The 25,122-nt window shown below is 49.4% G+C and overlaps 1 protein-coding gene and 1 non-coding gene across 3 annotated transcripts in view; one reads left to right on the top strand and one right to left on the bottom strand.

The window, feature by feature from the left end:
* Positions 1-25,122, bottom strand: part of LOC142459165 (uncharacterized) — a 98,790-nt gene that overhangs the window by 3,167 nt on the left and 70,501 nt on the right. Inside the window, exons 1-3 of one of the 2 annotated variants that reach the window (XM_075560463.1) lie at positions 10,664-10,874; positions 4,699-4,824; positions 2,290-2,381 (exon numbers count right to left, since the gene is read on the bottom strand). The gene's annotated coding sequence lies outside the window, so the exon portion shown is untranslated. Of the gene's footprint in view, positions 1-2,289; positions 2,382-4,698; positions 4,825-10,663; positions 10,875-25,122 lie in introns of those variants that run through there. The other variant, XM_075560473.1, reaches the window with a different exon arrangement.
* Positions 16,091-16,197, top strand: LOC142438197 (U6 spliceosomal RNA). The gene has a single exon (XR_012782622.1). It is a non-coding gene; the product is annotated as a U6 spliceosomal RNA (small nuclear RNA).

Raw genomic sequence — 25,122 nt, 5'->3', positions numbered from 1 at the left:
GTGTTTCCGAGACCGGCACTCTTCAAGGGAGCAGAAAGCCTCATCTTTCTCCCGAGGATGGTTTCAAACTGCCGACCTTGCAGTTAGCAGCCCAATGTGTAACCACTACGCCTCCAGGGTTCCTCACACTCCAGATAGCGGGGCCAAAACTGAGGCCCTGGAAGGGTAAGTGGTCCAAGGTCACAGCCATGGACGGGGTAGAGCCCGTGTTCTGCATGGCACTCTGGCAAGTCTGCTCTTCCTCACTGTGGGGTCGGGGCCTGGAGCTGGTTCAGCACAGCAACCCCATGCTAACAGTCACCGCCAGGATTGCCACGCTCCCAACGCCTAATCCGCCTAAGCTTTACTTCGTAGCATTTGGCTGCCAACTCAAAGGTTGGCAGTTTGAGTCTCCCCAGTGCTCCTCAGATGAAAGGTCTGGAAATCTATTTCTAAAAACCCTACCCCTGATCCCCCTGACGCACGTGGGGCCCCATGAGCTGAAACGGAAGAGTTGGTAACTGGCTTTCACACTTGAATCCAGCACCCTCTTCCCACCCCCCACCCGAGGGCCACTTCCTAGTGCTTGGGGAGAGCAGTCATTAGGCGAGGGGGCCTCCTCACTACACCTGCACACTAGTACCATCAGTACCCATCCCGACGTCTCTATTATGGAACACAGCCTACGATTTCCTGCAGGTGGTCTAGGCCTCGCCCCTCCAGCCATCCGAGAGCCCTTTATCTCTCCTGCATCCTCAGATCTATCCAACCAGGATTCAGACACGCGCCAGTGTCTTCCAGCTTAAAATAAAGAAGCAAAGCAGAGCCCGTCTCATCTCCAGCATCCTACTGTCCTTCATATCCAGGTTCTTCAGAGCGTGGAGTCATTCCGTCATCTGCTATCCACTACTGATCAACTTCGACCCCCAGATCACAGAAGCCACTGCTTTTGTCATGGTCACCAGCGGCCACTCCTCCAACCTCACCTTTCCTGATCTCTCCAACTCCCCTCCTGGAAGCGCCCCTGCCTGGGTTTTCCTACCCAATTACTCCCCCGTGGTTTCGTCCACCTCTCCAGTGCCGCTCTGCCCCCGCAGGCGCCTCCCTCTACCCAATCTAGAGCTCGTCAGGGTGGTGTTGCCCGGGGTTCCCTTCTCTCGTCTCCAGACTTACATCTCCAGGTCAGGTTTCACTTCCACCCGTCAGACCTGGATCTGGACATCCCTCTTGAAGTCTCTAACTTAACAGACTGGAGGACCAATTCTTCATCTCTACGGAAGCCACTTTGAGGACTAAGGGGCGCCTGACCCGAGCCATGGTGTTTTCAACTGTCCTTATGTGTGTGGAAGTTAGATAGTGAATAAGGAAGACTTTGAGAGCCGATGCGTGTAACTGTGGTGCTGGAGGAGACGGAAGGCACCATGGGCTGCTAAAGGACACGCAAATCTGTCTTGGAAGAAATGCGGTCAGAGTGCTCCTTCGAGGCAAGGATGGGGAGACTGCAGCTTACGTAGTTGGACATGTCAGGAGGGACCCGTCCCTGGAGGGAGACAGCATGCGTGGCAAAGTGGAGGGGCCATGGGACAGAGGAAGGCCTCAAGGAGACGGACAGATGGACACAGTGGCTGCACCCATGGGCTCGGGCACAGGAACCCCGTGAGGATGGCACAGGCCCGGGCCATGTTTCGTTCCGCTGTGCATAAGGTCGCCATGGAACCAACTCGATAGCACCCCCCAACGACACAGGACCCCCCCCCCCCAACCCTGAACGACTTGACATCCCTCTCTTGATGTCTCTAACTTGACAGGAGGCGTGAACTCTTCGTCCCTATTGAGCCTACCCCGCCAAACGATTCTTCCGGCAGTCTTAGTAGACGGCACCTTCACCCACCCAGCTGTTTATGCCCGAAATTCAGGAGCCACCCTGTCACCTGTCTCCCTGCTCCTCGAGCCGCCTATGTCGATTTCAAACGTGTTTATCGAACGGACGAAGGGACTGCATGAGGAAAGTCTCGGCTGGAGCGTTTCTTCTTCAGAGAAGCAGGAGCTCCTAAGCACACCCGAGCCTCCACGACACCTTTCCCGAGAAGCGTTTTGTAACTAGAGGAGTAATCATGTGATCATCACGGTCATGTTCACCTCGCCCCTAGACAGGGAGCCCCAAGAAGGCTAAGACCAAACCCGCCTTGTTCATCCCTCTTTTCCAGCACTTGCTGTCACCCAGACCCACGGGCTGTGCCTGAGAAACACTTCGCGGGATCCTTCAAAGCTGGCGTGCTCTCGAGTGCGCCCATCCTCCAGGCTACTCACCCAAACCCCGAGGGTCACGACACTGCAGAGCTCATCCTGGAGGTGAGGCGTCCAAGGAGTCCAGGAAGCCCCTTCTCGCAGGGGGCCCTCACCTGGACAAAAGAAAAAAGAAAACTCATCTGAAGGGCGTTACAAACTAAGAACCGACAGCATCGAGGCTGCCTTAAAAGATAAACCAGTCCCTAGAATGTCCGTTTTAGAGAAAGCTGTTGCAGCCCCCACTGGAAAGAGAAGCCACCCCCAATTATTAAAGAGCGTATTAGCCAATCTGTAGATATTTCAAGGCGCTTGCGGCTTCCCCTCCTCCCTTCACAAGCTGCAGATTTTCCTTTCAGAGGCTGGAGAAATGCTAAATGCAAATAAAATCAATTTTTCTACTTTTTACATTTCTGGGCGTTTAGTGTAGGGATGGGGGGTGGAGGGAAGCACACTCACATTTTCGATTCTCCCAATTCCTTATTAGATCAGAGAGATGAGAGCTGATTGTACAGGCGAGAAGAGAGAAAATTCCAGATAAGCTTTGAGATTCCCAAAGTGGAGCCCCTTTAGTTCCCCACCACCTTCCATTCTAACGGTATGCCTGAGGGCTAGTTGGTATTCAGCAAGCAAATGTATTTTCACACACTTAGGGAGGCATGAGGTTCCTACTGGGTGCAAGATGCTGTGTTGGACTGAGCCAGGTAAGTCAATAAACTACTGTTACTGGTCAAGCAGAACACTTTCCAACATTAATCCTTAAAAGCCAACTATGACACCGAGCCTCCCACTTTGCTCAGAATTTACGGCTTGAAAATGCTAAAGAGAACTGAGCTCCGGATTGACTTAGCGCCAAATTGTCTCAGAATCTTTAAAAGCAGCCATCAGGGCTGCCACAAAGTTAAAACAACTATCACCGGACCACTTGGGCCCGGCTCACAATCACCCCTACAACTCCAACGTGAACTCTTCCAATAACTTTCCCCACTTCCCTGCTCCAAGATCAAGTTTATTGCAACTCTGCCATGTTTAACAAACCTCATTTCTATGCTATGACCACTACTCCATAAAAGGCATAGTATCAAACTTAGAATGTGGAGCTGAAAGGCCTCAGGATTCCATTCCTAGCTCATTCTTAACTTCTGGCATGCCAACAACTAAAAGGCTTCCTCTCCAGGAAAAAACCCAAAATACAGTAGGAAGAACCGATCTTTCCCCAACTTGGGAGAAAAAGAAAATTAGGCAATGGGCATCTACAGAAAACCTTGGTCTACACGAACTCTTAAAAATGTTTCTGTACGCGGAGGGGAAAAAATGCAGTGACCACCTTTCAACGGCTTAAAAAACTTTAGGCAAGCCAATAAAGTCTCTACCAAGCTAAAGAGTTATGCCCGAAGGTATGCATTCGAAACTGAATTTCTATTTCCACGCTTGGTAAAATGACTAGTCCCCTCACCCCCGGGATGTCCCGCCAAAAAGAATTTCAGCACCATTGTCCCTCCTCTGAAACTCACTGATTCCCGACCAAACCAAAAACCCGCTGCCACTGAGTCGATGCTGACTCAGAAACTCTAGATGGCAAGGTAAAACTGACCCTGAGGGTGGAGTTCCGAGACTTAACTCGATGGCAGTAGACAGCCCCATCTTTCTCCTGTGCAGTGGCTGGTTTTCAAACCGCTGACCTTGTGGTTAGCAGTTAACTAGTAAGCCATGGTGTAACTAGTAAGCCACGATTCCCAACCCTCCTCTGGACACCCATCTGTGGTCCAGCATCGTACTCCCGACACTCATGGAACACTTCTAAGACGGTCTCGTGGTATGTGCAGACAGAGAACAACCTGGGGGGAGACCCTGTGCCATCCATCATGTCAGCACCTACCTACCACCCAGACGACACTCAATCTACATGCTGGTTGATCCACATATGTAATGACCTGAACCTATTGCTGTTAAGTCCGCTCAATTAGACGACTCACAGCAAGCCTTTCGGAAAGAACAGACTGGCCTCGTAGGCTTCCCAAGGCTGTGGCCGTGATGAAAGCAGGCTTTCACATCTTTCCGTGACAGAGAGGCGGGTGGGCTTGAACCACCTGCTGACCTTCTGGTTAGTAGCAAGGCTTAGACCGCTGTGCCACCTGCACTCTGTCTTCAGTAAGGAGGTCGGCCTGTGTAGGGCTGCATTCACATACACCAAGGATAACAGGAGAAATACCTGCTTCATGTCTCACCACCTGCCTTCCCCCTCAGTTTTATGAGGTGAGTTATTGTGTTGATTTGCATTTAACTGGATGACCTTTGCCTTGGAAACTGCTAGAATAATGTACATATGGACTTTTAGTTTACAAAGAACATAGATGAACAACAATAACAAAGTACTAATCCAACAGTCAGGTTGAATCACACAGGCTGTATGCGTGTTAACTGGTTCCTTACCTTCTAAACGCCCAATCTGCTCGCTCTTCTACATCGGGGCCCAAAAGAACTTTCCAAGCTTTCCTGCCTCCCACACGGAAGTCAATGTTGAGGTCAAAGTGGAGCGACACCAGCTAGTCCCACATCCTACAGGGATGAAGAGAGGACAGTTCATTCCCCAATGCACACTGCTTCCAAAGAAAATCACCCAGGTCATAGCACTCTGTAGCCAAAGCAACCTTTGGAGAAAGAATAGTAAGACAATGGGTCAAAAACAAGGAAGGAAATCAAAACCACAAAAAATTCAAATTACAAGAAGTTGGATGCAGGGACAGTGCAAACAATCCACCACAGTAAGGGCTGTTGCTGTGAGGGGCTGTTGTTACTGTGAGGGGCTGTTGCTGTGAGGGGCTGTTGTGAGGGGCTGTTGTGAGGGGCTGTTGCTGTGAGGGGCTGTTGTGAGGGGCTGTTGCTGTGAGGGGCTATTGCTGTGAGGGGCTGTTGTTGCTGTGAGGGGCTGTTGCTGTGAGGGGCTGTTGCTGTGAGGGGCTGTTGCTGTGAGGGGCTGTTGTGAGGGGCTGTTGCTGTGAGGGGCTATTGCTGTGAGGGGCTGTTTTTGCTGTGAGGGGCTGTTGCTGTGAGGAGCTGTTGCTGTGAGGGGCTGTTGTGAGGGGCTGTTGCTATGAGGGGCTGTTGTGAGGGGCTGTTGCTGTGAGGGGCTGTTGTGAGGGGCTGTTGTGAGGGGCTGTTGCTGTGAGGGGCTGTTGTTGCTGTGAGGGGCTGTTGTGAGGGGCTGTTTTGAGGGGCTGTTGTTATTGTGAAGGGCTATTGCTGTGAGGGGCTGTTGCTGTGAGGGGCTGTTGTGAGGGGCTGTTGTTATTGTGAGGGGCTATTGCTGTGAGGGGCTGTTGTGAGGGGCTGTTGCTGTGAGGGGCTGTTGCTGTGAGGGGCTGTTGCTGTGAGGGGCTATTGCTGTGAGGGGCTGTTGCTGTGAGGGCTGTTGCTGTGAGGGGTTGTTGTGAGGGGCTGTTGCTGTGAGGGGCTGTTGTTATTGTGAGGGGCTATTGCTGTGAGGGGCTGTTGCTGTGAGGGGCTGTTGTGAGGGGCTATTGCTGTGAGGGGCTGTTGCTGTGAGGGGCTGTTGCTGTGAGGGGCTATTGTTATTGTGAGGGGCTATTGCTGTGAGGAGCTGTTGTTGAGGGGCTGTTTTGAGGACTGTTGTTGAGGGGCTGTTATTGTGAGGGGCTGTTGTTGTGAAGGGCTGTCGTAAGGACTGTTGCAAGGGGCTGTCGTCGTGAGGGGCTGTTGTTGTGAGAGGCTGTCGTTGTGAGAGGCTGTTGTGAGAGGCTGTTGTGAGGGCTGTCATTGTGATGGCCTGTTGTTGTGAGGGCTGTCGTCGTGAGGGGCTGTCGTTGTGAGAGGCTGTCATTGTGAGGGGCTGTCGTTGTGAGAGGCTGTCGTTGTGAGGGGCTGTTGTAAGGACTGTTGTGAGAGGCTGTCGTTGTGAGAGGCTGTTGTTGTGAGAGGCTGTCGTTGTGAGGGGCTGTTGCTGTGAGGCTGTCGTTGTGAGAGGCTGTTGTCGTGAGGGACTGTCGTCGTGAGGGGCTGTCGTTGTGAGAGGCTGTTGTAAGGACTGTTGTGAGAAGCTGTCGTTGTGACAGGCTGTTGTGAGGGGCTGTTGTAAGGACTGTTGTGAGAGGCTGTCATTGTGACAGGCTGTTGTGAGAGGCTGTCGTTGTGAGGGCTGTCGTTGTGAGGGGCTGTCGTCGTGAGGGGCTGTCGTCGTGAGGGGCTGTTGTAAGGACTGTTACAAGGGGCTGTCATTGTGAGCTGCTGTCGAAAAAAGATTTCCAGGCAGTAATCTTTCCAGAAGGAGCCCTGGCAGTGCAGGGGTTTAGTGCTCAGTGGTCAACTGACAGGTTGCCCGTTCAAAGCCACCCTTCCAGAAAGAAGTGGCATATTGCAATCTGTAAAGATTGCAGTCCTGGAAACCCTGTGGCAGCGGTTCTCAACCTGTGGGTCGCCACCCCTTTGGGGGGTGGGGGGAGTCGAATGACCCTTTCACAGGGGTCGCCTGATTCATAACAACGGCAAAATTACAGTTATGAAGTAGCAACAAAAATAATGTTATGGCTGGGGGAGGTCAGCATAACACGAGGAACTGTGTTACCGATTGTGGCTTGAGGAAGGTTGAGAACCGCTGCCCTACACTGAGGAGGGTCATTAGGAGTCAGAACTGACAAGCCAGCAAAGGGTTTGGTTTAATCTTTAGACGTGATTGCCAGGTCTTTCTGCCGCAGTCACCGGTCTGTTTGAAGCGTCCAGCTCTCAGCGGGCAGCCAAGCATTGAACCATTAGACCCTGAGGGCTGGCCAGGTTCATGAGTGATGGGGAACCTAGAAGAGCAAAATCCAGCCGGTGCAAAAGCCTCTAATTTCAATCACCTTTGAACTTTCTCCACAGTCGGGACAGTGGTCACAAGTTGCAAACTAAACTTTTTGTTTTGTGTCTACAACTTATTCCTGGCAATAAAGGCCATGCTGAGAAAACATTGACAAGCCTGAAGTGCAAGTGACCCTAAGACAAGCCAACCTTCTGAAATCAGAGAGGCTGCCGGACAACAGCCTGGGAAAGCCCACGGAGCAGGTCTCCCAAGTTCATCTTGGGTCGGAATTGGTCAGAGCAGACTCTCAACGGCAGTGTGTTTGGTTTTGACAGGGGCTACATTTTGTTGTTCAATGTTCTAAAAAGCATACTTAAAGTTCACTCTATCAGAGCTGTTTAATATTTTGATAACTATTCCAATTACAGTTGTAACCCTATACATTTTGTTCCATGCATTTAGGAAACATTTTCTCAGAAGAGGTCCTATGACTCATCGGACTAAGAGAAAAAGGGAGGGGGGAGGGCCACAAACTGCAGAGGTTTCAGTAGAGTCAATCTCCATGTAAAGTGCCTATAGTCCTGCATCAGCACCCAAGCAGGGCCGCCCAGCCCGCACCAGTATTGCACAGCTGAAGGAAAGGAAAGGCAACCAGCAATGTGTCCAAAACTCAAGACCAAACTCACCACCTAGTCCATTGGGACCCACAGCGACCCCATGGGGACAGGGTGGTTCAGCCCCCGTGGGCTTCCAAGACTAACGTTTGACGAGAGTAGAAAGCCTCATCTTTCTTCCATGGTGCACTGGGGGGCATCAAACTGCTGGCCTTGCAGCTAAAAACCTAATGTGTAATCCACTATGCCACCAGGGCTCCTGTAAGATTGCGAGCAAATTCAGGGTGGCATTGGCCTTGGGTAGTGCTCACAGCAGCATCCTACTACTCTTCCCAAGGGGACCTGTGCTTTCATAGTTCTGCAGCTGTCTCATCACCAGTGTTTTGACACTAAAGAGGGGAGGTGCCACCTCTCAAAACTAATATAAAACTGGAACCCAAGACAACTGAGGCAGATGTAAACCACACTCACTGCTATCAAGTCGACCGTATAGGACAAGGTAGAATTACCCCATGTGTTTCTGACACTGTAACTCTTTGTGGGAGCAGAAAGCTTCATCTTTCTCCTGCAGAGGGACTGGTGGTTTAGAACTGCTAAACTTGCAGTTAACTGAAGCCTAACTCCCAACCACAACACCACCAGGGCTCCAGCGATGTACAGGGTACTTCCTTGATAAAGCACGTGGCCGTAGAGGCTACAAAAGCTGGATCTGGTCTGCTGAGAAGGGCTCATTTTGCAGGAATGACAAGAAGTTAGGCTACGAAACTACTTGTTCTCAGAGATGCTAAGTGTTCCGGTGGTGTAGTTCAGAGCAGTCGGGGCAGGTGGGCTCAACCACCTCAGAAATGGGAAAACCAAAGAATAAGCAGGAAAGGGGTTTCAAAGTCACGCGCTAAGTTACGGAGTGCATCGACTTCCTGATTTAAAGTTCAAGGCTCCAACCAGTGTACCATGCCACTAGGATCAAATCGTTAGCTGACTGTGATACTTGTGAAACCTCTATTTACAAGCCAGCGAGCATTCTCCCTTCATTCACAGGAACACACACTTGTAAGGCTAGGGGGGAATATCTTATAAATTCCACACTACACAGGCACTTTTTCAGTAGTGTGAGCCAGCCTGGCTGGCAGTCCTGATCCGGATGGACCTTGAGCCTCAGAGCTATGGATGGTGCTGCCGGGTAAATGCTGGACTGCTAACCACAAGGTTGGAGGTTCAAATCCACCAGCGGTTTCTTAGGAGAAAGACGAGGCTATCTGCATTAATAGCCTCAGAAGCCTCAATTCAGGTCACTATGAAGGTTTAGCCTTATGGCTGTGGGTTTAGACTTATGTCTGGGAATTCTTCCTCCATCTTTTAGCCAGTGACTGCTCTACCTACTTTGGATCTTTTATCTTCTCATATTCAACATTGTCCTTCAAAATAATAATCTAGGTCTAAAACCATAAACCACCACGTGTTACCCTAGTCTCGACTGCACCAGAAAAGTTCTCTTAAAAAAATACAAAAGTTCTCTTACCTAAACCATCAAAGAATCAACGAAGCCCTCATTCCTCAAAATCTCGCTAGTCCACCTCACAGCTCCTGTTCTGATCTTGAAAGTTTGGATCTTTTTCCAAAGGAGCCTTTTCTTAAAGTTTTACTTTAGACCCATACCTTTATTCACAGTAACACTCTGTTTCTGCTAAAACGTCCCAAATCACTAGCAGCCAAACATAAAACACAAAACCAAAAGAACAACCATCGTGTGCATGATTTCCAAGAAGCATCAGTCTTAACCCACCATCTTTCTGCCTCCGCCTATCCAAACTCTCAACTAGTTCACTACCAATTCTTCCCACCTGCTAAATTCTCATTGATCATTTTTGTGCTCAGTGCACAAGAGCCCGAATCTCCGCCCCAAGAACAAACACTTCATCTATATATTGCTAACAAATACCCCATCACATACAATTGACCAAGATGCCCGCCTTGCATTACTCAATCATCTTCCATGTCACTGTCATTGTTAGGGGTCTACCTTTGCCTTAACCCCGGTCTAACTTGAGACCACTTCGGTGCTAACATCTTAGTGACCCGTAGGTTCCTTTCTTATCTTGTCTAACAACTTTGTTGGTTCCCAACCGGGGCCACGTTTAAGCTGTGAGCCACTTCTCCATCACTTGGAGCCTGTTTCCTTACCTCCCAGCAGACCACGGAGCTCCTCGTACCATGCAGGGTAGCCTTCGCATCAGGCCCCCAGCAACACTAGGCCTCTCTGGCCCTTCCCTCTGAACATACTGACCAAGCCTGCTGCTATTTCACTTAGGGTAGCTTCTTTCTCCCGGCTCCCCCAACATTACACAGTGACACCTTAATGGTCTTCGCAACTTTCAAAGGCCGAGGGCTCGGGCCCCACTTTGTACATCGCTGGTGTGCCCCACGACCCCCTCAATGACTCAGTGACCTAGACAACACCAGCTCACCTGCTGGAGCCCTTTACTACTCAGAGGTGCTTTGCAGCTCCCACCTCCCCCCACCTTTCTACAAGTCACTGGTCTGCAAAGTCCCCTTTATCTCTCTATCCACCTCCGGGGTCTTGGAGACCCCACCAAACTCAACCTGAATTCCTTCTTTTATTCTTTTTGGCTTTCCATTTCGATCCACCAACACCCTTCAACCTAGGACCCTGAAGTCATCCCATGTCCTCACTCAGCCTCTCCAAGCACTGCTCCGGGACACAGCCTCTGGAAAATCGAGAGGCCCCCATCTCTCCCCACCTTATTGTAGAGGGGTGAGCGGAGGACGTCCCTCTCCCCGCGCCTTACCCTACTGGTTCCTCCAGCCTCCACTCACTAAATCCGCAACCCGACCCCCGCCCCTCTGCTCCCCTCCCCCCTACAGCTCTCCGCCGCGGCGGCTACCCCTGGCCCCAAACCGGTTCAAAACACGCGGACCCGACCGCCCCCTCCCCGGGCCAGTCCTCCCCTCCCCCCAAGGTGCCACTTACCCCGGAGCAGCCGTGGGGGAGGGGAGAGGAGGAGCGCGGTGGGGGAGGGGGCTCCGGTCCGGAGCGGCTCTCAGCCCCGGGGGGCCGGGGCCGGGGCCAGCGGCGGCGGCGGCGCAGCGTCTCCCCCCGGCGGCGGCAGCGGCGGCGGCGGCGCCGTCCCACTCCCGCAGGCACACATAGGCTCCATTGTCCGCCGGCGCCTCCCCCTTTCCGGCTCCCCCCCCCCGGGACCGCCCCTTCTCCCTCCCTCAGCCCTCCCCAAGCCGCACCGCGCCACGAAAGGTACAGCGGCCCCGCCTCGGACGCGAGCCGAGCAGCGCCCCCTCCCGCGTCCCGCCGTCCCCCCGGGCCCCGGGAATGGGGGCCGCCCCTCCCGCCCCACGCCCGGCCCCGCCCCCTCCGGGGGAAGGTCCCTTTCCCCCTCTCGCCACGCGCGCAATGGTACCAGCCCGGCCGCTTCCTCCTCCCCTCTCCTCCCCGCCCCTCCCGCCTCCCCGGAGAGGCCCCGCCCCGCGCCCCGCCCCCAAGGTAGCCTCGGCCCCGCCCCTCCCAAATTTTACTATGGCGCCGCCTACCGCCAGCGCCACCTCCTGCTTTGCATGGCCACGCCCACACCATCCCCTACCACCACCCCGGTTCGTCACCCGGCCAAAGGTGACGCCCACTCCCCACCTTAAAGAGGCAGACCCCTCTTTCTCAACTAACCGCGCCTCCTCGGAGGGCGGGCGGGGAGGCTCTCCCTCCTGCGCCGCGCTCTCCACGCACCCTCTCCGCGGACCTCCCCACCGCCTCGCGCAGCGCGGAGAGCGAGCGAAGGGGACTGGGAAAGGCGCGGGAGGAGGGGGATGGGCAGTGTGAAATTTGGCCATCTTTGACAGAAACGAATTGGGAACCGCTGAAGGAATGGGTCTTCCCTCACACTTGCCAGCCTCCTCCTCCTCCTCAGGCTGCGAGGCCACCCACCCCGCCGCACGTCCAGGATGGAATTCCACCCCTTTCCACGGCCCTTCCTGCCCCCTCCCTGGGAGCAGACCCCCCTCAGGCTTGCACTCTGCTCCAGCCCCTCCAAAGCAGGTGGTCGCCGGGGTCCTGCAGAGGTGGTGGCTGGTGCGGGGTCTCCGCTTCCACGGCGGGCCCAGCCCGCGCCCGCGCCGCCTTCGCTACCTAGTGCCCACGGAGGACCTTCTGCCCGATCCTCGGATCCCTTCACAACCGCGTTGCGATCGCACTCCTGGCTTTTCGGAAGGCCTCTGCTCTGGATCGCACAAGGCCCGGGCATCCCGGCACTGCCCCCTGTGCAGGGCGAGGGTGGCCCGCAGGGATTGCACTTTTTCTCAGAAGGGAAAATGATGGCATCCTGGTGAGCGCATGCTGCTGAATTAAGCTCAGAGCCCGGCGACTCCTGCCTTTTCTGTGCAGTCTGGCTGTTGCCACGATCAGCCCGCTGGGCATCCCTCCTCAAAAGCATCCTGGCGTATCTCTGGCACGTGCCTGCTGTGTAGTCTTGATCTAAGCTACTTCTGCAACTACGCACTGGCCCCGCCGCTCTGTAAACGCAGTTCCCAGTACCGCCTATTCTCCCTGAAGATATATGGAAGCGACATGGCCAAGGGACTCCATAAATTTTCTTCAGCGTTTGCTCCTGTCACCGTGGTTCTGGCCAAGATACTTATTTCTGTGTCAGTTTCCCTGTCTATAAAACAGGAAATGCTCCTTGGGGCAAGCTTTTAATGAATGGTGCTGGTGGTAAGGGATGGTACGAGAAGGCGCTAAATGATAACGTTGATTGACTGCTTTGAAACCATTTAAAACGCTTAACTGGTCCTGTAAGTTTCTACCCTGTGACTTCCCGAGCTTAGATCCGAAGAAAAACTGAAGCAAGATACTGCAAAGCTGTAGCAAGATGCTTTTTCTTTTGTGTTCTATTACAACTGTGACTCTAAATCAAATTCGGGGCAGAGGAGGGCTGGAGGGGGAGGCAGGAGGAGGGGCATAAACAGTTCAACTACTAAACCAATGGTTAATGGTTTGAGCCCACCCAGACATACTGTGGAGGCAAGGCCTGGTGAGCTACTTCCTTAAGATGAACCCAATTGCGATAAGGTATCAGGCATCAAAAGACCCCAAAGAAACAAATATGTCAATGCAAATGATGGGGTCAGAGTGGAGTCCCAAAGCTCATCTGTAGATAATCGGACATCACCTCACAGAAGGGTCGCAAGGAAAGAAGGAGACAGGGCGCAGCAAAGCATGGGCGGAACACACAACATTCCTCTGGTGCTGTAAGGCTTCCTCCTCTCCACTATCACGACCCAGGTCTACCTTACCAATCCAGCTAGACAGGAGCATGCACAATGGTGCAGATAAGAGCTCTCCACACACGGAATCCAGGACAGATCAACCCCTCAGCAACAGCAGAGGGAGCAGAGATACCGTGAGGGCAGGGGGAAGGTGGGAGAAGAGGGAGAAACAGAACTGATGACAGTGACACACAATTCTTCCCCACTCCCCAGGGGGTCAAACATGGACCAAGGGAGACAGCGGGTGGTGTAAGATATGAAAATAACAGCGTCGTGCCCTGCGCTGCCCAGAGCCCGAACAATACAGTCAGGATAGCGAAAGGGGACCCCAAGAAACCAGAGGGCCAGATGTCTGCTTACGCCTTCTTTGTGCAGACGTGCAGAGAGGAACATAAGAAGAAAAACCCAGAAGTCCCTGTCAATTTTGCCGAATTTTCCAAGAAGTGTTCTGAACGGTGGAAGACCATGTCTGGGAAGGATAAATCCAAATTTGATGAGATGGCAAAGGCGGACAAAGTACGCTATGACCGGGAAATGAGGGATTATGGGCCAGCTAAGGGCGGCAAGAAGAAGAAGGACCCCAACACTCCCAAACGACCACCATCAGGATTCTTCCTCTTCTGTTCTGAATTCCGCCCCAAGATCAAATCTACAAACCCTGGCATCTCCATTGGTGACGTGGCCAAAAAACTGGGTGAGATGTGGAACAACTTGAGTGACAGCGAGAAGCAGCCTGACATCAACAAGGCGGCAAAGCTGAAGGAGAAGTATGAAAAGGACGTTGCGGGCTATAAGTTTAAGGCCAAGTCTGATGGTGCGAAAGGTCCTGCCAAAGTTACCCGGAAAAGGGTGGAAGAGGAAGATGAAGAAGAAGATGAGGAGGAAGATGACGAGGAGGAGGAGGAGGAAGATGAATAAAGAACGGTTTCTTTGTCTCCTTGTGAAGACCTTAGAGTAGGGAGCGCCCGGGATTGCTGTGTCTCGTCACCCTCGTTAGGTTTAATTCCACAGTTGGATCATGATCATAGTGTCGTCTTTCAAAGTGCTCTAGAACCCGTCCAAGGTCTACTTGATGCGGTCAGGGTGTCCGGAGCACCCCAGAATTGTATCAAAAGTGTACATATTTCCACGCATTTGTAAAAGAAAAGGCACTTGTGGGCCCCTAGCTCTGTGCACTTTGCTGTGGAGATGACAAGGCATTTAAGCAGTTCTGGCCACTTGTTTGTTTCCTTAGTGAGGTGGTGTTCACTAAATGGTGATCGGCTAGGAATCCCGCGTTCTGCACTGTACATATCTATAGTTTGTAAAGAAACAAAGCGAAAGAAAGAAGGAAGTAGCCAGGACACACACTCTGGCATCCAGGCTGGGGGTGGGGGGTGGGGGAGGTGCCCTTAGAAGGGGCCGGAGCTCAGGGCATGCACTGTGAAGCTGACCTGTTGACACTGCGGTGGGCGTCCATTTAGCTTCAGGTTGTCTTGTTTTGTATATAGTGCCATAGCTGGCATGAGAAGTGTTTGCAATTTTTTTTCTTTTCAAAAAAATTATTTTTGTTTAGGACGGTCGTTTCAAAGCTGTTTTGGAGCGAACTGTCGATCTCTTCGTTGTCAGCAAAGAGCCACTGTACTGATGGAACCGTCTGTACTTAAACACACTTTGCAATGTTCTAGGGTGTTTTTTTTGTATGTTTAGAATGCTGACATGTTTTTGAAGTTAAATAAACAGTATTACATTTTTTCAAAAAAGAAAATAACAATAATTTATAGTTTATCAGGGCTCAATAAGGGTGGGAGGCTAGTGGAGGGAGGGGAAAAAGAGCTGATACCAAGGGCACAAACAGAAAGAAAGTATTTTAAAAATGATGAAGGCAATATATGTACAATTATACTTGATACAATTGATGTATGAGTTGTTATAAGAGTTGTAAGAGCCCCCAATAAAATAAATTTATTTATTTTAATTATATATTAACCCAATTGCCTAGTAATCTAGTCTAAATGCATGTCGACTTTATGTCTTAGAGTAGAACTGCTGCATAGGATTCTCTTAATTAATCTCCAGAGAAGCGGATCGCCAGGCCTTTCTCCCACGGCACACTGGGTGGGGTTGAATCCCAGGCTTCTAGGTGAGTAGAGGAATATCACTATTTGTGCTGCCCAGGGAGCAGTTCCACTCTGTCACACAGCTAAGAACCTCTCTAAAAGGAAGCAGGAGGGAAATGCCAAGCCTACGCATAAGGAAAGACAATCAAACCCAGGAATTTGCAAGACACATTGAGGATTGTTCATATCGGTGGAAGAACGGGAATCGCAGATGATATCTATAAGAGAAAACCAATGCCAACAGGCTCTGGACCCAGGTGTTCCAGACCCTATCACCTCAGCTCAGCAAGCTCAAAAGACAAACTCCTGATAGCCATAATGCACATGCAAAAAGTCTTCGCCATTTGAAGAAGCATTAAGCCCTCATTCAACCATATGTGTCAAAGTTCAAAATTATTTATTGACCCAGAAGAAAAATGAATATCGAATGTGCCACACTAAGGTAAAGTAGCAATAATCCTGAGAACTGAAGCATGCTAAAAAGTCATGAAATCAAAAGGTTAGTGTTTGCATATCCGCTGCCAGGGGGCAATTCCAAGTCACAAGCACCCTGTAGGACAGAGCTTTCCAAGGCGGTGGTCTTGGCGGAGGTAGACCAGAGAGCAGCTGGTGGGTTCCAGTCTCAGACCTTTCAGTTCGAGGCTGATTGGTCCTTAGAGGGGCAATGGTTTCCTTAGACCAGCAATGGTCATGTCAATTTAGTTTCAAAACACACAGAGCAGAAATGATTGTAAAACCTCCATTCCTTCTATTAAATGGCTTATCTTCCTTAGAAGAATTTTTGCCCTTTGAATTTTCCAGCTTCTATGCACTTTCAATTCATTTAAGAAAGAATTCTATTTTGTGCGGTATGGGGAATTTGTACACTATATACACATAAACACTAATGAATAGCAACAAAAACGTTTTTAAAGTCTCCTATAAACAAAAGCTTCAAACTATTTCTGCTACTCCAGAAAATTTAAGATTATTATTATTTTCTTTTAAGTAAGACGATAAAGGATTTTGACACTAAAGAATCTGGGTTGGTGCTCGCTTCGGCAGCACAAATACTAAAATTGGGACGATGCAGAGAAGATTAGCATGGCCCCTGCGCAAGGATGGCACGCAAACTCATGAAGCGTTCCATATTTTAAAAGAAAAGAATCTGGATTTAAGTTTTTACCTTCTGCATTTTGCTTGCGAGCACAGTGAATCACAGTGACAGACACTGTCATGCAAGCATGGGGTAAGCTTGGCTTCGTGGTTCTTCAACTACATTGACATCTGTGTTGTTTAACTGCCTCTAATCTCTTCTGTTTGTAAACTCCACTTTCAAAATGCTTTCATCCCCTTAGCGCTTGATGAAAACATTCGCCTATCTTGCAGTGTTAGAAGGAAGGAACCCCATCCTGGTTGTTGTTATTGAAAACTCGAACGGCTTACCAAGGTTTGCTGGTGTTTGTTGGGCTAGGTGTCACTGGCGAGAACTGGTGGCATACTGGGTTATGAGTTGGGCTTCTAGCAGCCCGACAGTTCAAAACCACCAGCCGCACCTTAGGAGAGAGATGAGGCTTTCAACTCCCATAAGGTCTTACATTCTCAGAAACTCATAAGGCCGTTTTACTCTGACCTCCGGGGTCACTATGAGTCAGAATGAACTCCATGGCACTGAGAGGGAGGTGTCACTGAGAGAGAATCCTCTGTACAGCAAAACGATATATTCATTGCTACATTTGAGCACATTGTTGCAGCCACTGTGTCAATCTCTTTCCTTGGGGACTTCCTCTTTCACTGATCCTCTACTTCACCAAACATAACATCTTTCTTCAGGGACCAGTTCCTCCTGATAACATGGCCAAAGTACATGACACAAAGTCTCCCTATCTTTGCTCCTACGGAGCACTCTGGACACAGTTCTTCCAAGATAAACGCGTTTGCTCTTCTGACAGTCCATGGTAAGTTCACGAACGCATTACACTGCGGTTTAGGAACGAGCATTTTCAACTCCACACTACTGTTCGAACATTCCAAGAATTGGTCTTTGCGTTTACTATTTATTATTGTGGGAAGGAACATGAAGTTTTACCTTAGGAATGATGAAGTTCAGACTCTAAAAGTTCCAGTCCATGCACCCAGTGCTAAGGTTGTAAAAGGCCCTAGTGAATCCTTGCCTTGGTCAAAGCCCTCAGTTTGTCCATGAGTTCCTGCGGCTTGTACTGGTTCTTACCCATCATCTACCACATGGCCCAAGCCACAACCCAAAGGAAGACCTACCAAGAGAGTCATTAATATTTGAAATGAAGGGTTAGAACTGAATAGCATCTCGTGACTTTCATATAGTGTGATGAAACAGCCAGGAAGTGCTTTCTCCTACCAGTTGTCCACGTAAAGGGACCGCCTCGCTACACTAGCTTCCATCAGTCCACTGAAGCCAACAGGGTGCCCCAGGAAAACGGAGAGCTTACTGTCTCTTTTGCAAGGCATCAATCAATATCCCCATCTCCTCCCCTCCTGCACCTTCCTCACCTGGGGCCACTGGCACTTTGATGAGAGTCTTGAGTCTTGTTATTCTCAACCACCACATTTTGGCTTCTCCCAGTGTGAGACTCAGAGCCCCCTGTCTGTGGAACACCAACTGATCTATAAAGTGACATTCAAATCCCTTAAGACAGCACCACTACTTCTTTTCATACTCCAATATATATGGCAGTGCGTCTTAACCTCCGTCTGGAGCGGTAACTCATGTATCACTCCTCACCCCCAGGGGGGCTTGTTTCTCCCATACCAGACTATATCTAATACACACACACACACACACCAACCCCAAACCCCAATTCACTGCTAACAAGCGAGTGACCCACTCATAGTGATCCTAACCCACGGGGTGGCATTGCCCCCCTGGGTTTCTAAGACTGTAAATCATCTCCCTCAGAGCGGTGGGTGGTTTTGAACTGCTGACCATGTGGTTGGGCTATAACCACTACACACCACAGGACTCCTACAAAATACTTAGTAATTTCATCATAGAATAACATGTGATAAATATAGTTGCACATGGCTGAAATTGGAAACTTCTTAGATTAATGAACGCTAGCAGCAAAATTGTTTTGTATAATCTATGCTGAATTACATTATTATTTACTATGTGGAAGCCTTTTTACATTTTTCTCCATCTTTTTCATTAATTACTCTTTGATTCTCAACAAAGTTATTGATAAAAATTCACAAATATTAATCACCACAATATTGTAGCTAAAACACAAGAAAACTTGGCAAAATAACCAACTTTTAGAAGCACTGGCAGCAACAAAACCACCAGGCTATGCAGATGAAACCACACACCTTGAAACATCACTGTAATTGGGTAACGGACTTTCTGACCTGCGCGCAGTAGAAGAAAGTTCAAAGAGTAAATTAGCCTGGGTGTTTTGTTTTTTTTTTAGCCTTCTGAGTATATTGATACATGGAAATTGTGCCTACCCACAATGTGTTTGTTTGTTTTGGTTTTTAAAAAAAAATTTTTGTGTGTGTGTTTGTTGTTATAACATGCTCCAGAGGTATTTTATGAAAAAGAATAATAAATATCTGCTGAGACATCACAGAAAAAATTTTATAGATAATCATTTTGAAGTCACCCCTCCTGATTATGTCACCTGGTGTGGCCTCTGCATGCCCATGGGAACACTTGCTCCCCAGCCTCTAGTGATGTTACAACTAATCTCAAAACTCTGCCTTCTAGAGCTTAAGCGCGGCAACCTTCATTTTCCATTTCCTGTGCCCTGATGACTGGCAGATGGATTTTGATCCCCTTTCCCACTCGTGCTTTCCCCACAGTCCATCATGGTTCAACAGGTGTCAAACCAGGTGCTCAAAGAGCTCTAATGATTTCTCCCCCAAACCTCTTGCTCTTCCTACAAATTCCATCTATCCACCCTTAGAGTCCACTTCCCTTTTCCTCCCGATTTCCCACTAGTATACCAGTATATTTTGTATTCTTAACACCTGTCCCCAAAATAATTCTGGGTAAGGACCCCTCAATTTTATTAGATTTCCTTCTTCAGGACCGGTGGTTCTTAACCTGTGGGTAGCGACCCCTTTGGGGGTTGAATGACCCTTTCACAGGTTTCACCCAATTCATAAAAGTAGCAAAATTACAGTTATGAAGTAGCAATGAAAATAATCTTATGGTTGGGCGTGGTCACCACACATGAGGAACTGTAGTAAAGGGTGGCTGAATAAGGAAGGTGGGGCACCACCGATCTAGACTTTCCCCTAGAAATGTTGTTCTTCAGATACATCTCTTGTACTTGTGCTGGGTTCTGCCCTTACTTAACCTCAGGTGAGCAGTTCAAAACCACCAAGCCCCTCTGAGGCAGAAAGATGAGGCTTCCTACTCCGGCAAAACAAGCTTCCGTCTCAGCAACCCACAGGGGCAGTTGGACACTGTCCTACAGGGGCTCTACCACTTAGAATGGGCTCCCGGAAGTGAGCTTGTTTTGTTTTGTTTGTTTGATTTTTGCCTTCACTGCTGGACTTTCCCCAGTTTACCCGATCACTCCCCATCTTCTCTGGAATTGCAACCCAACCACTTCAGTTTTAACTGCAGCGCTCTGGGTTGCATCCGGGTTGCTCCCAACGGGCGCCTTTTTGGAGCCCTTAACCACCTTCAGTTCCAGCAATCGAAATCCCTACAATGGTAGGATCGATCCACATGCGTTTGTTTCCACTTCCGGGAGACCAGGCATTGCTGGAGGAATCACTGAAACCAGGAAAATGGATCTCAATCCAAACGGAGGCGATGCAGTCTCAGCTGGCGGTCTTTACCTATTACTCGGCAATCTTTTTCTTTATTCCCCCTTGCCTCCTCTGGGAGTATAATTGCTTGTAGCAATTATTCCATTTCCCCACACGCACACTTATCCTGGTGGCGTGGTGGTTACACATTGGGCTGCAATAGGAAAGGTCAGAGTTCAAAACCACCAGCTGCTCCACGGGAGAAAGACGGGGCTTTCCACCCTCTTGAAGAGTTGCAGTCTCGGCAACTCATGGGGCTGTTCTGCCTTGTCCACTAGGGTCGCTATGGTTCAGAAATGACTCCGTGACAGTGAGTTACTTTTTGTCCTGCTTGGCTTTGGTCAGTGATCGCCCTCCCTTGGCTCCTTGCCCTTTGCTTGAGTAAAATCTGACACCCAACCCATACTTTTTCCTTTTCTTTTCATCCCAAACGTGTCCACAGAGTAGCCTACATCCTCTACTCACACGATTCCTTCTCCCACTCTGTAATGAAACACACCATTTACCAAACTGGCCTCTCCAAGATGGCCAAACTAAACTGCCAAATCCATCCCAGAGATGGCCGTTGCTCCTTGAGTCTCTGTTTCAGTTTCAAATGCCAGGATATTATGATATTCCGGAGTTGTCTTCTAGACTAATGTAAACTCTCCCTCTTGCTTCCTGAATGTGGTCATTCCTGGAAGCCCTTCGCTCCCACCACCCTTCCCGAGAGCGCTCTCCTGCTCGCCCACCTTCAGCTTCTCTGTGGAAGACCACCTTTCACAAGCGACCAGCATGCCCCGCAGGCCTAGTTCCGGCCTCTGATCTTACCTACTACATGCCTATCTACCTAGTTCGCCCACCTAGAGGTCAACTTCACATCACAAAACAAACGTGTCATCTTTCACAATTAAGTCTCATCTCTGAATCCCCTAACTCTTTCACTTAGTCTCAACATTTCCAGAATCAAAATCTTCCTTGATGTATCTTCTTAGTGACAACATTTTTAAAAATCAGTTCCTTATTTCTGTTCCCAGGTTGGGGCTGTTGTGATCACCTCCAAATAGACAGCCCTGTTTCCAGTCTCTCCTCATCTTCATCAGTCAATTCTACATAGATGGTGGAGTTGTGTGCACAACAGAACGGAACACTGCCTGGTTCTGCACCATCTTCACAATTGCTGTTATGTTTGTGTCCATTGTTGCGACCACTGGGTCAATCCACCTTGTAAAGGCTCTTCCGTTTTTCACTGACCCTCTACTTTATCAGCACCTGGTCTCTTCTCCTGTGTACTTAACACCAATAGCTGAACAAACACAATGTCTACACAGACAGAACTTTCCAGAAGACATACATGCTGTACTTATTGCCCTTGCTTGTTCTTCTGGATCCAACATGACCCAGGATCTCAACAACATGGTACAACGGAAGCAACATTGTCTATAGAGTTCAGTGGACCTGGCTTTAAATATTGGACTATATTTTACTAGCCAGGTAACATTGGGCATTCATTCATTTCAGGAGTAGTTTAGAATAGAGCCTAGATATGCACACTTTAATATCAATTCCTTCATATTATATGTCCCAATCTTCCTCTATATTCCATTAGCAGAGTTTTTCCATTAGGGAGTTCATTAAATCTCTGTATTTTTCAGTCATGGACTCAAGAATGCTCTGAGTTGCAGTTGGTTGACTGACAACTGAAAACACCAACATGTAGTTATTGAGCATCTATTGAGTGCAGATCATGGGTGGGGGTGGACGGGGTACAGTATGAATCAAACACTGCAGGCTACCCTTAAGGTATGCTCAGACTTGTGTGGAAGATTATTTCATAAACGGTCAAACAAATTTATAAGTACCTATTTTGTGCTAGGCATTATGAAAAAAACAACAACCCAAAACTCTCACTGCCATCAAATCAATATTGACTCATAGCCACCCGTTGGGACAGGGTAGAACTGTCCCTGTGAGTTTCTGAGACTGTAACTCTTTATGGGAGTAGAAATTCAAATCCATATAGGGCATGTTCCCTGATGTTTGGATCTGGGGTCTGACACACATTGATAATCGATTGTAGTAGGTGTTCTAACACGGATACGCAGCAGGTGTTTGGACGTGCAGAGGACAGGAGAATCCGGGAGTGCAGTAAGACCTGAGTAGAATCTTAAAGATTGTGTGGGAGTCAGCCAGGCAAAGGAGGCAGCAGTGTGCAGAGCTTCAGCTGGTTGACGATGTATATAAATAACCGCCAAGCAGATAGGGAACCATCAAGGGCAGCACGGAGGCAAAAAGCACAATGGCGAGCAGAAAAGAAACACTATCCTGGGGAGGGAGGAGGCGCAGGGACACACAGTGAGGCGGTGACAGGCGTCTCTGTTTGCTCAGCACTCCATGCAGCGCCTTCCACACAAAAGACACACCCCCCTAACGCTGGTGACATCTATCTAGGTTTCTCTCCTGAACTCAGCATCTCCATTTCCCCAGAATGTGTGCAAGAGGACACTCTAACAGAGCCCTTTTGGGGGGGTGGGGGGGCGGGGGGATGGGGGTGGGGGGCTCTGACGTCAGGTCAGACTGCCTGGCTTTGAATCCCAGCTTGACCACTAGCAGCTGGGGTGAACTTAAGAAATGGACCGATTCCTTCTGGGGGTTGGCTCTCCCTGCAGTGGAGATGAGGAATGAGCGAGCGGCTGCATGTTTGTGGCGGTGAAGAATGAGCGAGCGGCTGCATGTTGGCACTTAGGAACAATGTCTGGCGCTTAAAGGGTAAGAAAGTTGCCGTTGATCCTGTGTGTGTCGAAGTAGAACTTATCAATGAATTGATTCTGACTCATAGTGACCCCGTTGACTTGCCCTGTAAGTTCCAAAGCTGTCAATCTTCATGGAAACACACTGCCACATCTTTCTTTTGTGATGGCTGGTAGGTAGGGTTCGAACCACTGACCTGTTGGTTAGCAGACAAATACTCAACCACTGTGCCACCAGGGCTGCTTCTAGTGCACAGTTAGAACCCAGGAAACGCTGGCTCTTCTCACTGCATGTGATCACCTCTGAATTACCCACAATGGGATTGGCGTTAGGGGAGACATTAGGAGGCCATGAAAAGTTCCTCGCTTCAAGATTCGAATCCTTCTTCCACACCTAATCTCACTACTGGAATCTCCTGACACGCTCCTTAAATCCTGCCACTCCATGACATTTCAGATGTCACTGAGCCCCTAGGAAACTCAGCACACTGAAGAGTGTTTGTCTCATTTTTAATACGTTATCCGATCAGCTCTCTATCGTCCTTCACTGCTAACTGCCACAGAGAGACCAGGACTGTTAGGTAGCAAGAGAGGGGGTTGTTCCCCTCCATGCCCAGGGGCCCCCTACAGGAAGTTGGAAGCTGTTAAACACTAAAGGGAATGAGGCAATTCAGGCCCTTGAGCCAGGTAGGCTTAATTCAGCCAATGGGGTCAAGCAGTCCCATTGACCAGGCCTCCCAGCAGAAGGCCTGAAAGGCCGGAACCTGGAGACCACAGCCCTCTTTTCCAGCTGCTCCTGTCTTCCGGTCTACCGCTTGGCAGTGCCCCGGCCTCTCTTTCTTGGGCCTCAGGCGGCCACGTGTGGAAATGCAGTCCGGTTTTCAATGATTGTAAAACCTGAAACTTCTACTCTCCTTTATAAAAAAAAAACAAACAACCCCACTTGGATCACAAACCAGGCTTTATCATGATTTCTTTCTCATGTGAAGACAAGAACTGAGGTATTTCCCACAGGAGGAATCTAAGATATTCTGACTCCCTGTCGGGGAATCGAACCCTGTCTCCTGAATGACGGGGTGGGGGGTAGGGAGGTGCGATACTCACCACTATTGTGGGGAAGAAGGAAAAGCTATTCCTGAAGCTTGGAGAACATTCTCCAGAAATTCAAGCAAAGCCATGATGCTCAGAGGACTTTCTCAGGGCAGAAGTAGGCCCGCTGGGATTGGGGGAAGAGGTGGAGGCAGAGCCCTTTACTCCATTATATTTTGTTTTGAAATCAATAAGTTTGCTCTGGATCAATCCATGAAGGAGACTGTGCGGCGGATCAAGAAGCCCTTGATTTGTCATGTCTGAATGACTTTTTATGTTGGCGTTCACAGTTGCCACTAGTGTTGGTGGTGCAGTTGGATGGTGAAGCACTGGTGGTGAACTTGTTAGGTTGACTGTTCAAATCCACCAGATGCTCTTTGCAAGCAATATGTTTGCACCCATAAAGCTTGATAGTCTTGGAAACACCAGGGAGCAGCTCTCCAGTGTCCTTTGGGGTCTCTACGTGTCAGCATTATTAAGAGTTAAGAGTTAAACTCTTGACTACTAACCTAAATGTAGGTGATTCAGATCCACCTGGTGATCTGTTTTCAAAGCCACAGTCTTGAAGACACTGCGGAGCACAGGTCTAGTCTGCAGCGCATCAGGTCGCCATGGGTTAGGGCTGACGTGATGGCAGTGATTACGGATCCGGTGCCAGATTTAGTAGAGAGAGAGTTTTATTACACGCTGAAGAAATAGTCCCTCTTAAGAACCTCCCAGTCTGACTGAGGAGGCAAAAAAAGAAATCCTTTAATAACAATGAATCCCTAAGCAGTGTCAAGGACTTAGGGGCCAGCTATAGACTTCTAGGGGGTGGGGGAAGCAAGTACAGTGGAGAGTTACTGCTGTAAGGCGCCTTCAGGTTGATTTGACTTGAATGATCATAGTGATTACACAGAGGCTCAGCAGTTAGACTGAGCTCTGGAAGAACAGGATTGGGGCAGTTCCAGGAGGGAGGATGACCCAGAAAGAGAGGAGTAAAGTATTCGACCCGACTAGACCATAAGGAGCAGAACCTACGTGTGGACCGTGTGTCAGAGAATGAGAACGGTAAAGGTGACTGTGGTCAGTGGAGTCTTTAGCATGTGTAAGTATCAAGTGTTATTCTACATGCTTTCATACATGATCTCCTGTAACACACACGAGGACCCAGGAGGTATGAACCGCTATCCCCATTTTGCAGGTCCAGACTGGATGCTCAGAAGTCACGCAGCTAGAGAGTAGTGGAGCTAAGCTTAAGACCCACGCATGTCTGTCACAGAAGCTCTTAATGACTCCATTCCGTGGCTTATTCCACTAGGGAATACAGTAGGATGAATAAGGTGAGAACATGTTCCACAGAACGTAATTTAGCGAACATGTACAAAAAGGATACGTGGTGAGTTATTAATAACATAAAGCTCCAGTTGACAGAACACCTCCTACAAGATGACAGGACCACAGTCTGCCCAAAGAACAAACAGACC

Source organism: Tenrec ecaudatus, chromosome 1, assembly GCF_050624435.1.
Source record: "Tenrec ecaudatus isolate mTenEca1 chromosome 1, mTenEca1.hap1, whole genome shotgun sequence".
Lineage (NCBI taxonomy): Eukaryota > Metazoa > Chordata > Mammalia > Afrosoricida > Tenrecidae > Tenrec > Tenrec ecaudatus.
Note: the sequence above shows the minus strand (reverse complement) of the source record. Positions and strands in the feature narration are given on the sequence as shown.